This window comes from Dasypus novemcinctus, chromosome 12 (genome assembly GCF_030445035.2).
Source record: "Dasypus novemcinctus isolate mDasNov1 chromosome 12, mDasNov1.1.hap2, whole genome shotgun sequence".
NCBI classification, from domain to species: Eukaryota; Metazoa; Chordata; class Mammalia; order Cingulata; family Dasypodidae; genus Dasypus; species Dasypus novemcinctus.
The window spans coordinates 23,440,822-23,450,592 of record NC_080684.1 but is presented as its reverse complement, the minus strand read 5'-3'; the positions used below and the strand labels follow the sequence as shown (position 1 = coordinate 23,450,592).

At 34.9% G+C, this 9,771-nt stretch overlaps 1 pseudogene; it reads left to right on the top strand.

Moving 5' to 3' along the window:
* The first annotated feature begins 1,468 nt into the window (after window positions 1-1,468).
* On the top strand, window positions 1,469-9,416 carry LOC139440087 (olfactory receptor 6C2-like; annotated as a pseudogene).
* Window positions 9,417-9,771: the final 355 nt, after the last annotated feature.

Genomic DNA, 9,771 nt, shown 5'->3' with positions numbered 1-9,771 from the left:
AGTATGAACAATATTATTTCAGTGATATATTGAAGAAAAATGTCCATTAAGTTATGACTCAAAGTTAAAAAAAAAAGTGTATTTTGTGCTTCTGTAAATATTCAACCATTTCTACTCACCCCAACGTGTAAATCTGACTTTATACCAATTGCTTTGCACTTCAGTACTATAAGCTAGAATACATATGTTTTCTATCCTAGATAAAATTTTTTAAAAAGATCTACTATTTCCATCCTTTATGTCTGCTTGGTATCACATCTATTATTAATTAATAACAGTGAAGTATTTTTATTAATGTTCTTCATGCTTGACAGTTCACATGGACAAAGGCTTAGGAATGTTTTATATAAACAGTTTTAACATAGCCTCTGAAGAAGAAATTTTATTAACAACTTTACACTTTTATAAACCAAGAGTTGCTTTATCATTTTATTAATTTCATACTCTAGGAAAAGTATGGAAAACATACAAAAATTATTTCCCCTATAATTAATGATCAAAAGAAACTAATCAAGCAAAATGAAACCAACTTGTATAACATATTTTAATGAAGGTAAAGGGTCAATATATTTAAGGAGAAATAAAGATTATTTTATCTGTAAAATAGTGAACAAGAACAATATTTGGCCTACTATTAAGTTATTAATGAGTTAGTTCTGACAGTTCTATTTAGGGTTATAAAATGTCATTACATTTATCACACTAAGAAAGAAATCTTTCATTAAACAAATTTGAAGAGATGACTCAAAATTAGCTCTTTGAATCACCTGCTATGGCATGCTCCAAGCAAACTGTTTGGGGATAGATTACCTCAATACAAATTAAACACAAGTAGAGAAGAGCCTCAAGGTTCAAAAATAACATTACTATATAGAATGGGATATATGGCTTACAGGGATTTTATACTTGTGTATGTGGAATTATCAAATATAAGATCACTGTAATAGCATAGAAAAACATGTTTAGATGACAGTCAGTCTTAATCATTTGAAGTATTTCAAACAATATGATAGAAAAAAATATTAAAAGAAGGAATATATTTCCCTTGACTTCTCACACAGAGAAAAAGAAACTAGATAATGGAAGAAAATACAACATAGTTGCTCTAATATTCCCTAACACTATTCATTTTGAAAAGATATCATGGAAAGGAAAACCACAATTCCTGAGTAAAAACACAGTGGAGCCACTAAGCAATACAACGTATGCTGTAGAAAGCCAAATAAATGATGTTCCAGGAAGATTAAAGTACCTGGTAAATATTTGGGAATCCGACTAATAATTAAAATTTGGAGAAATATATGCTAGATATTTAGTTAGTTGAATTTCAACCTTATGGTAACCACAAGGAAAAGAGATGAAAAAATATATGCAGATAGAAATCTGGAAAGCAAATAAATATGAAAGTAGGATTTATCAGAAGTGAGGGACAAAAATGGTATAAGACTTAAAAAAGTTAAATAGCAAAATGGCAGAAGAAAAACGTGTATTATTGGTACTGAATTTAAATGAAAATGGCTTAAATTCTCCAATCAAAGGTAAAGGTTGACAGAATGAATAAAAAAGCAGGACTCAACTATATGGTGTCTGCAAAAGACTTGCCTTAAAGTCAAAGATACAATTAGGTTGCCAGTGAAAGGAAGGGAAAACATGTACATGCAATTATAAACAAAAGAGAGCTGGTGTGGCTACACAAATACCACATGAAATAGATTTTAATTCAAAAACTGTTACAACTGACAAAGATGGTTATTGTATACTGATAAAGGGTACAATTCAACAGAAAGATGTAACAATTATGAATGTATATGTACATCATTAGGGCATTGAGTCCCCATTCCTTGGTGGGTAGGGACTTACAGATAAAAGGCATGGCAAAGGACAGAGTTGAGGATTTTTGATGTTGCAGTTTTGATGTTGGAGCTTAATGCTGAAGTCTTAAGCTAGAGTCCCAGGAAGTCAGCATGCAGAGGAAACAAGCAAGCCCCGGGAAGAGGGGACATGTGTCCTTCTTCTGGCTTCTCCTGAGCCAGGCAAAGAACACAGAGGAATAGAGACGGCTCTTTAGACTCATGGCAGAAACCCGGGGGAGAGAGACAGAGCTGTTCATCTGATAGTCTACAGCTGACCTTGTGGAGAAAGGCAAAGCCTAGAGAGCCTCATAGTCTATAACTGACCTTGTGGAGAAAACAGAGGAGCTGAGCCAGAGGAACCCAGGAAGCCTGAACCCTCGCAGACGTCAGCAACCATCTTGCTCCAATACATGAAAATAGACTTTGGTAAGGGAGGCAACTTATGCTTTATGGCTGGGTATCTGTAAGCTCCTACCCCAAATAAATACCTTTATAAAAATCAACCAATTTCTGGTATTTTGCATCAGCATTCTTCTGGCTGACTGATACACTACTTACCTCAGTTTTTAATCTTGTAAACACAATTTCTGGCAATAGGTAAAGAGAGAAAAACTCATTGTCAGGATTAAAAGCAATCATCAATCAAAACCACATATTACCACATATTACAATGATAACATATCTATCAGGCAAGGACTTTGAAATAACTGTGATTATTATGTTAAAAGATGTAGTGGAAAGAATTGTCACATGCGTGAACAGAAGGGTGTTACAGCAGAAATACAGAAACAGGAAAAATGAAATAGAAATGCTACGAATACATTATATACATATATGTATTTGTAGGTATATGTATATATATGTAAATATATAAACATACACTCACAAAGAACAGGAATGTTGGACTATAGATTTAGCCAAAATAAAAGAAGAGAAGGAAGGAAGGGAGGAGAAGGAGGAAGGGAGGAAAAGAAAGAAAGAAAAGAAAGGGAGGGAGGGAGGAAAATGAACAAAATAGATCATCAAGTTCAATACAAATATTTGACATGTAACTTTCTATAGTCAGAGTAAAAAGAATAAAAACAGATTTCTCATCAGAAACCACAAAAGCCAGGAAGCATTTTTTAAAACTACAAAAAGGTTCTTGTTACCCAAGAATTATACACCCACTGAAATAATTGTTGAAAATATTGTGAAAATGTTTTTTACCAAAAAGAAAGTGAAATAAGGCTTTCTCAGTAAAACAAGAGTTAAGAGAATTCATTGGTATGTGATATGTAATATAGGCATTATATGTTTTTTAATATAAGAATTGATAATAGAAAATAAATCTGAATCTATATAAAAGTAAAAATGTGAAAATATATCAAAATCAAGTTAAATACAGAAGGCATGTAATCACCCTAATAAGTACCAGCTGGTACAGCAGGGCACTGTGGAGGGGTAGAGGTTGATCTCCAACTAAGGAGCAAAAGGTGGGTACTGAGCACAATGCATTCACATCCCTCATTCTTGGTAGACAGAAGGATATCACTGAGTTTAACAAGATCCTTTTGTGTATTAGGCATGAAACAACAGGGTAATTAATGTAGGAATAATAGTTTGTTCTACCATGATAAGCTTCTGAATGTATCATACTGTCAGTAAAACCAAAGAAACATTAATCTTCCGATTCACTGAAACAAGGAGTTTTATGAATTAATAATCAGAGATCTTGGATGGGCTGCCTTGATTAGGACTTATACGTGTGTACCTGTAATGCAGAAATTATCAGATAAGGCCTACCATATCCTAATTAGTTTTCTCCTTAATTTAATCTAAGAAGCCAAAAAACAATGTAAAGAGAACATGACGACAATCAGATTTTCACTTTATCATCTAATTTTTTCTTTGGTGCAACTGATACAATTAATGTTGCATTTCTTATCTCTGTGGCCACTGTACACAGGTGCTGATTAATTTATTTTATTTTTTAGCCAAAGTTAACTTCACTGTAGATTAATTAGTGGTTTGAATAGGATCACCAGGGACGTTTTTGTCTTTTCACTCGGCTATTCCCTGGGAACCTGAACAGAATAAAATGCACATGCCATTTGCGTAGTGATAATTTAGAGCAACCCTTTTCATTGCACAGAGAGGTCAGAACATCTTCACCTCCTAAGCCAGGGAGAGTTGCTAACATTCATTTGCCATTGTTTGACAACTGTTTCAGTTCCAGAATAGGGAGGGATATTTTTCCTGGTTTAAGATAAGATCTCTGATCCGATCTCATTCTAGACTTCGTGAGAGTAAAAGTAGTGGGGGTTTCTGCCATAAGGAGGCCAATGGAAACTTTGTAGACCACCTTGTGTTTGCAGGTTCTCTTATCTGGAAGAGCATGCATAGCTAAAAATGTTGCCACAGTTAACTGAATATAGGCAGGAGCAAACAAAGTTTCAGACCAAAGAGACAACTTTGAGTTACGTTGCCCAAAATTGTTGGGAAATTACCAGAAAGCAAGTATGAAATGCATGTTCTAGTTGTGCCTGAAAGTATGGGAGCTTGAACCATGGAATTGTGCTAAAGCAGCTCTAGGTAAAGGCAGTGAGCTGAGATCTTTCTCCTAGAAATTTTGGACCCAAGTAGTACATTCATGCTCAGGGAGGATTTGAAAAGTTATTTCTGCATCATCATTTTGTTCTAAATAATGTGGGATCTGAATATGAATTTGATTCTTGAAAGGGCTCTTAGTAGGAATCAGAGTTCTAGATGAGATCAGCACTGTACACAAATGGAGAATGGGGTCACATCTGTTGTATAATAAGACAGACTGAAAAAGGATATTGAAAACTCACTTTTTCCTAGAATCCTAAGGATGAGGGTAAGAAAGAGCTTCAAAAGGGAAACCATCACTGCTAAACCATTTTGTACAATACCAAAGGGTTATTTAAGTTATCCTAGAGGCTGGATTGTCTCAGTTCTCAATGAATCCATAATTACTAAAACCATATTAACTAGGTTAGATTATATACTAGGATTTGGAGTCTCTAAACCCATTCTTTTACTGGTGATTATGGTCAAATCAAAACACAAAAAGATATTCAATAAGTACGTGTTTATTGTGAATTTAAAATAATATTACATGGTCAGGAGAATATGATAATGAAGATTGGTAGTTGAAATATGAGATTTACAAATAGCCAATAAGTATATAGAACAAAGTGGTTTATCACACTGATGAGAAAAAGGCAAATTAAACAAATATCAATTAGTACTATCTTATTACCAAAAATTATCTAAAATAATATCCAAAATAACCACACTGAAACACACAAAGGTTTAGTTAAAAAAATCTAGAAACTCATGGGAATATACACTCAGACACATTTTCTAAAAGCTAAGTTCATCAATAAATGTCAAAAGCACATTGATTCAGCATTTCATTTGTGACCAGTTCTTAAATGCTGTTAAAGATTTATATGTAAACATGTTCACTAAAAGATTATCATATCATAAATGTAAGAAACATAAATTTTCCATATTAAAACTATTTAATTTTCAATTTTCTTCTTTGCATTATGAAATATAGTGAGCTAGTAAAATTGTTTTTAGGAATATTTACTGATATGAAGAAAAACCTTATAACTGATTAAAATGTGACATTAAGTGAGGAAAATGCATCAAATGTTATTTACAATCTAATGTTAATTTTACAAAATGTAAATACTGCCTGTGCATCATTTTAAGTGTATAAACAAGCTGAAAATAAATACAAGATATTAATAGTGATGGGCTCTCTGTGATAATATTGTAAGAGGTTTATTTTATATGGGGGATTAAAATATCTTATCTTTAAAGAGAAAAACGATTAATACTAGCTGCCCATAATTTTAAATTATTTTTGATAGTAGGAAGGAAAATGGTCATTTTACATAGACTGAAATTCCATAGTAAATATTTATACTAATATTTATTTATATTAATAGTTTTCCTCTTTACCAGTCATTCAAACATTGATACAAGCTATTTGTAAATCTCAATGCAGTTTTTTCACCAGAATTAAGGACACATGATGATATTTCTTAAAGATATAAAAGAAAGACAGAATAACTTAAGAGACTTTGGTAATGATACAACAATGATAACCTTGCATACCAAAGTCATTTGGAGTTAATATGTTGGACAGCATGAAGGCTTTGTGTTATTGAAGACGCAGGTTATGAAATAGATGGAAATGAAGAGAAGAAAAGTGGAGGAAACAAGTGGAAAGATGTGTGGCTACCAGGAAACACAGACTTAGTCTGGTAGACTAGCTGTGTGTGTGTATACCTTACTAAACAGCTACCCAAAAGCAGGAAATCAATTATGCCAGAGCTTAGGCCAGCAGCCTCTTTCTTTAAAGGTGTCTAGGCGGCAGACTTGGCCCAGTGGTTAGGGTGTCCATCGACCATATGGGAGGTCCACGGTTCAAACCCCAGGCCTCCTTGACCCGTGTGGAGCTGGCCCATGTGCAGTGCTGATGCGCGCAAGGGGTACCCTGCCACACAGGGGTGTCCCCCACGTAGGGGAGCCCCACGTGCTAGGAGTGTGCCCCATAAGGAGAGCCGCCCGGTGAGAAAGAAAGTGCAGCCTGCCCAGGAATGGCGCTGCACACACGGAGAGCTGACACAGCAAGATGATGCAGCAAAAAGAAACACAGATTCCCATGCCACTGACAACAATAGAAGTGGACAAAGAAGAAGATGCAGCAAAATAGACACAGAGAACAGACAACCAGAGTGCGGGGAGAGGGGGGAAGGGGGGGAGGGGAGAAAAATAAATAAATAAATAAATAAACTTTAAAAATAAATAAATAAATGAACCTTTAAAAATAAATAAATAAATAAATACAGGTGTCTATAAAACCAGCCACACTGTGACAACTTTCCACTCCAGAAAATTAATCACAACATCCCTAGGCTGAGAGGAAAAAGGCACGGAGCATTTTATGGAGAATAGCTTACAACACCATTTAAAAATCATTCATGTTACAAAATAATTGGTGTGTCACTGGGAGATTTTATTCCAGTCACTTATTGAAAATACCCAGATGTTCTTAAGATATTTTGTGTCTAAGAAAGATTTGAAAAGCTAGCATTTAATTAATGCATGATTATTAGATTTGACTAATGATAAGCAATTTCCCAAAATTCTAAAATCACACCTTAACTGGAAGTTCTACACTTTGGAACCCAGTTTGACCAGGGTCATATTGCAGCTCTGACACTTACATGTGTAATATTGTCTCATACAGAGAAGGCAAGTGACTCAGGAGGAAGTATGATCAATCAAACCTCTACTCAATCAAACCTCTACTCTAGTGAAAGATTACATGATCCGGAGAAGGATCAACACACAGAGGCAATATGAGTAGGAACTCTTAAGGGTGGATTTGATTTGCTAGTTTTTAAGATTTTCTGTATTTAATAGACAAATTTATTGTCCATGAAATACTCAATCCATTGTAAGTATTAATTCCTGCAAATAAATTATTTTGGGGGAATAAAAAAGACTGAATCCATCTTTATGTGAGAGTGCTGTAGGGCAGGGAAAGGACCATGTGACTACATGGTTAAGGCCATGAATGCCTAGTAATATCCAAAGGGCAAGGAAAATCTTTAAAGAAAGGGATCATGGCTCTTTCCCCAAAAGGAAATCACCCTCCTTACCAATTTTGGAGGATGTAATTTTATGTTATTAAAGGAACTTGCAGGTATCCTCAGAAGACATTTGGGTATAGAAGTATCTATGTTTAAACTACAGGTCCCCACCAAGAATCTTGGTAGTCTAAGGCCACGATCTGTTCTCTGGAAAAGAGCAAATGAACATCCCATTTCTCAGTGTTCTGGGAAGGTAAGGGATGAATGGGTTGTTACACATTTGATGGATATTAAAAGAGGAATTCAGAAAAGAAACAAAGCAGAGATTATTCAAAATGATATATAGGAGGGAACAGGCTTGATATTTCAGCACATTACAATGAAGAAGGTGCAAAGAGGAAATCCCTGGGAGAGAATGGGATCCATGAAAATTCATATAATTCTGAGACACAGTACCCAGGTTAACTAGGATGTAGGTGAGAATGAACAGGAAATAGTTGATGGGAACAAGGTTTTCAAAGCAAAGGAAAATGTAAAAATAAGCCACTGATAGTATTTTATTTTCATGGGGTATGCGGTTGACTTGATGTCTTATCATGATAGAAGGAGAAGTCAAATTTTGGCATGGACTCTTTCCATTTAACTCTACTTTATCAGTTGGGATGCCATAACACTTCTCCTAATTTCATTTCTCTGATAGATTTTCACATTATGTTCAGACTACAATAAAACAGTTTTCGTGACAGGAGTGGTATTTTACCTTCAGATGGATATTTTCCATCAATGCAACTCTGGAGACATGAGTAAGACAGAATCCAGAGAAATCAAGCAGATGATATTACTACCCAGTATTATGAACATCAAGTCAAAAGAGAGGGGAATGGTTTATAATGCCTTGTTTGTGTTTTAACTTTATAATAACATTAAATATTATTTTCCCTTATATTCCTCACATTCGAAATTTCTGATTAATAAAAGTATCCTAGTTATGTATCAGAAGACAGTGATGTAAATCATTCTACAGTAACAACATTCACCTTACTAGGACTAAAAGATGACCTGCGCCTACAGGTTGTTTTGTTAGTATTTCTGTTTCTCACCTACAGTTTTACTGTTGCTGGAAATCTAATCCTTATACTGCTCACGGTGGTGAACTCTTGCCTCAAAACACCTATGTACCTTTTCCTTCGAAATTTCCCCATTTTAGAAATAATCTTTACAACAGTCAGTTTTCCTAGATTTCTCAACAGCATGACAACAGGAGACAAGAATATTACCTATGAGCTTGTTTCATTCAATTATTTTTTTATCATCCTCATTGGAGCAACGGAATTCTTTCTTCTAACTGCCATGTCCTATGACCGCTACATGGCCATCTGCAAGCCCCTGCACTACACCACCATCATGAGCGACAGGGTGTGCACCACACTTGTCCTCTGCTGTTGTTTGACTGGATTAATGATCATTCTCCCCCCTCTTAGCCTGGGACTTCAACTAGATTTCTGTAACTGCAATCTCATTGATCATTTTCACTGTGATGCTGCTCCTCTTCTGAAGATTGTATGTTCAGACACAGAATTCACAGAACAACTTGTTTTAATCATGGCGATGCTGACCCTCATATTCACACTTGCGTGTGTGATTTAGTCTTACACACACATCATCAAGACCATTGTAAGACTTCTGCTCAACAGAGGAAAACAGCTTTCTCTACCTGTTCTTCCCACATGATTGTAATTTCCATCACCTATGGAAGCTGCATCTTCATCTATAACAAACCACTAAGTACAGGGTTTCCATTAATTAGGTGGTGTTATTGCTCAACACCTCAGTTATCCCTTTGATGAACCCCTTCATTTACACTCTATGGAATAAGCAAGTCCAACAAACCTTCAAGGAGGCAATTAAAAAAGACTACATTTCTCTCGAAGAATTAGGAAACTGATTTTAAATATTAAAAATATATACATCTAAGTAATTCTTCTTTTGCTATGATTAATATTCAAATCTACAATCTGGTCTGTTTATCCAACAAAGTTTATTTTCTATTGCTCTTAGAACCACACAGTACAGTAAGGATCATGGACTTATTTTAAAGAAACCTACCTTCAGAATGGTGCATTTTCTTAAGAGGAGATGAAAATAGATTTATAGAGTCCAAACAAGACTTCTTCATCATTTAGAGCTGAAACACAAAAAGACAGCAGCAAAAATTTGAATTATATTTCTGTCCATTCCTTTCTTCAGATTTATAACTTTTTCAAGACAAAAATTATTCCAGTCAGGATTCCTTCCTGGTC